This window comes from Tupaia chinensis, unplaced genomic scaffold, assembly GCF_000334495.1.
Source record: "Tupaia chinensis unplaced genomic scaffold, TupChi_1.0 Scaffold143654_1, whole genome shotgun sequence".
NCBI classification, from domain to species: domain Eukaryota; kingdom Metazoa; phylum Chordata; class Mammalia; order Scandentia; family Tupaiidae; genus Tupaia; species Tupaia belangeri.
Genome location: NW_006203502.1, coordinates 358864 through 363145, shown reverse-complemented (window position 1 = coordinate 363145; position 4282 = coordinate 358864).

Sequence of the window (4282 nt, the reverse complement as noted above, 5' to 3'; positions counted from 1 at the left end):
GAAAGACAGAGAGAGACAGAGAGACAGAAAGTGAGAAATCACCCCCTAGAGGGGATGGCCACGCCGCAATCCCTTCTCCTCCATTCTCCTCTAGGGATCTTGGGCATGCATGCACATGCGCCCAGCATGAGTTTAAGCCACCAGGTCCGAGACTCGAACCATGGTCGACTACATGGGAGTCCAGCAACATAGTCATACGCTAACTGCTGGTCCCGTGTCCTAAGCTTTTTCTACAATATACCAGTTGATATGATCATGTGTTTTATCTTTAGATCATCAATCTGATGGGTTATATTAATTAATATTGGATCAACCTTCCATTCCTAGGATAAAGTCCACTTTGTCTAATGTCATTCTTTTTTTAGGTAATTTGATATGCTAATAATTTATTGAGAATTTTTATGCCTATGTGTATGAATAATAATGGCCTGTAGTTTTCTTTCTTGTTATTGTCTAATCCTAAACTTCTCTAGACTAGTTGAGAAATGATTTCATCCTTACTGGGCTTTTCTGGTTGCAGCCATGAGTGAAAAAATTCATAGAGTCTTTGCAGTTTCTGCCTTGCACATGAGTTATTGCTGTTGTGAAATGAGTTGAGCTGAGTGCTCGAGAATCTAGAGTGGCCCTTTCCCTTCTGGCCAGAAGGCCCTCGGGTTGGCTTAGACTCTAGATTTTCTGACCCAAGATGATTCACATCGAATTGAGATTCTAAGATCTAAATCCATTCTTTTTTATTTTTTCAAGAAAGATCTTTTTGCTGTAGGGCATATACACTCACTAGAGAGACAGAAAGCGACAGATCACCCCCCAGGGGAGATGACCACACAGCAATCCCTTCTCCTCTGGTCTCCTCTCAGGATTTTGGGCATGCATGGCACACACACACACCCAGTATAAGTTTAAGCTGCTGGGTCTAGGACTTGAACCACAGTTGACTATGTGGGAGTCCAGTGATGTAGCCATTATGCCATCTTCTGGCCCCTCTAACTCCATTCTTTTCTCTTTTTTTTTTTTTTTTTGAGAGGTTTTTGCTATAGGGCACGTGTGCTCACCAGACAGACAGAGAGAGACATAGAGACAGAAAGCGAGAAATCACCCCCCAGGGGGGATAGTCGTGCCGCAATCCCTTCTCCTCCATTCTCCCCTTGGGATCTTGGGCATGCACGCACACGCACCTGGAGTGAGTTCTAAGCCACTGGGTCCGGGACTCGAACCGTGGTCAACTACGTGGGACTCCAGCGTCATAGCCATTATGCTAACTACTGATCCCAATAATCCTTTTTTAAAAAATGAAAGCTTAAGAATAGAAAAATAGCTAAAATTAAAAACTCACTATATGGGCTCAATAGCAAAAGGGGCTTACAAAAATAAAAATCAACAAACTTGCATATATAAAAAGAAATTAACCTATCTGAACAACAAGAACAAAAAGTTTTTTTTAGAGAGAGAGTTTTTGTTTTTGTTTTTGCAATAGGGTGCATATGCTCACCAGAGAGACAGAGAAGGGAGACAGAAAGTAAGAAGTCACCCCTACGGAGGATGGCCACCCTTCAATGCCTTTTCCTCCATTCTTCTCTGGGATTTTGGGGAGGCACACATACATGCCCAGTGTTTTTTTTTTTTTTTCTTTTTATGGAGAGGATTTTTCGCTATAGGGCACGTGCGTTCGCCAGACAGACAGAGAGATAGAAAGCAAGAAATCACCCCCCCAGAGGGGATGGCCACGCCACAATCCCTTCTCCTCCATTCTCCTCTCGGGATCTTGGGCACGCACGCACACGCGCCTGGCGTGAGTTATAAGCCACCAGGTCCGGGATGCAAACCACGGTCGACTACATGGGAGTCCAGCAACATAGCCATTATGCTAACTGCTGGTTCCCGCCCCAGTGTATTTTAAGCCACAGGGTCCGGGACTCGAACCGCAGCTAACTGCATGAGAGTCCAGCAAAGTAACCATTACACTATCTGCTGGTTCCCAAAAAGTCCTTTTAAAAAACATAAGCAGATAGACCAGCAGGTGGCATAGTGGTTAAGGTGCTGGACATTCCCACATGGTCAACTATGGTTTGAGTCCCGAACCTGACGGCTTGCTTTCTCTTTCTTTCTTTCTTTCTTTCTTTCTTTCTTTCTTTCTTTCTTTCTTTCTTTCTTTCTTTCTCTCTCTCTGGGGGGAGGGGGTAAATTAAAATAAATGAATGAATAAATAAAATTAAATAAATTCTTTAAACAAAAACATAAGCAGAACTTCAAGGATTCAGGAAATTATGAAAAGGAGGGAAACTAAAATGACCTGGTATTCATGTTACCAGATTCCTATAAGGAGAGGAAAGAGAGTATAGGGCTGAAAAATAGATGAAAAAAATAAAGGCCCAAAGCTCTCAAGTTTGGAGAACATGTTGGTATAAACTGGAAAATAATCTGGCAACATATAATAAAGCTGAATGTATCTATTTCTGTCATCGAGCTCACTTTACTTCTGTGTAAAAAAAATGCAAATGAACTCAGAAAATATGAATAACTTTTAGAAATTGAATCTCCCTCACTTACTTCTGTGGTATATAAAAAGTGCTGGTTTACTCATTAAAAATTAGTATTGAGGGACCAGCAGTTAGCGTAATGGCTATGTCGCTGGACTCTCATGTAATCTACCGCAGTTTGAGTCCTGGACCCAGTGGCTTAAACTCACTCTGGGAGCATATGCATGCATGCCCAAGATCCCAAACAGAGAATGGAGAAGGGATTGCAGCATGGCCATCCCCCCGGGGGGTGATTTCTCGCTTTCTGTCTCTCTGTCTCTCTCTGTCTGTCTGGCGAGCACACGAGCCCTATAGCAAAAACCTCTCCAAAAAAAGAAAAAAAAATTAGTATACAAACCATCCATGACAACCTAACACCACAGATGTATATGAAGGGATTGATGGAAATGCTGTATTAAAGCAGTTTGCTGTAGTAAAATTTTGTATAGCACCTCAAACTATATAGCATTGGTAATAAAACAAAACACATTGGATATATGTAATGTATCAAATATGTTGTATTATACTGTAATGTCAATGAACCATTTACTAGGTACATTCAGTTCTTTCCAGAATTATGACTACCTTATATGAAGACTTTAGAGAAAATTCTGCTCACATAAAAAGGGATGATAGAGGCCAGCAAGTGGCATGGTTGTTAAGGCACTGAATACCACATGGCTGACTCCACGGTTCAAGTCCTGGACCTAGCAGCTTGAAAAACACTATGTGTGTGTGTGTGTGTGTGTGTGTGTGTGTGTGTGTGTGTGTTTCCAAAATACCAAGAGGAGAATGAATGAGAAGGGACTGTGGCATGGCCACCCCTTCCCCTTGGGGGAAGATTTCTTTCTCTCTTTTCTTGCTTCTCTCTGGCGAGCACATATACCCTTTGGCATAAAATATTTAAGAGGAGAGGAGAGGAGAGGAGAGGAGAGGAGAGAGAAGAGGAGAAGAGAAGAGAAGAAAGAAGAAAAAAAGGAAGAGTTTTCTGGGAAAAGAGTAAAGATGGATGCCCACAAACTGTTTTGCCAGCTGGGCAGAGAAGCCAAATTTAACATGAGACTCTTCTCCACAGACACAGACCAATTCCAGGTAGGAAAAGGGGAATATAACTTTGATTCATCAAAGGTACTTCAGGGATTAGACTTTTTTGGAAATAAAAAAAAATCTGTCCCAGTTGAGAGTGAAGCATCAGGAACACATCAAGAGGTTTAAGGGACCAGCAATTGGCATAATGGCTATGTCCCTGGATTCCCATGTAGTCGACCATCATTCAAGTCCTGGACCGGGTGGCTTAAACTCACACCAGGTGCATGTGCGTGCACACCCAAGATCCCAAGAGGAAAATGGAGGAGAAGAGATTGCAGTGTGACCATCCCCCCGGGGGGTGATTTCTCACTTTCTGTCTCTCTGTCTTTCTGGCAACTGCATGTGCCCTATAGCAAAAATAACTCCAACTCCAAAAAAAAGAAAGAAAGAAAGAAAGAAAGAAAGAAAGAAAGAAAGAAAGAAAGAAAGAAAGAAAGAAAGAAAGAAAGAAAGAAAGAAAGAAAGAAAGAAAGGAACACATCAAGAGGTCCAAAAGAAAGAGGGAAAAGAACAGAGCCAAACTTCATGGAAGGAGGAACAGAACAAAAAGGAAAAGGAAGAAAAGATGACTTCAGAAGTTACTGTTGAAGAAGGCACTACTATACAACACATTGGAGGAGTCCGACCTGGCAGGGCCCCAGGATCTGTCTGCCCCCCCCCACTCCTCCCCCACCCCG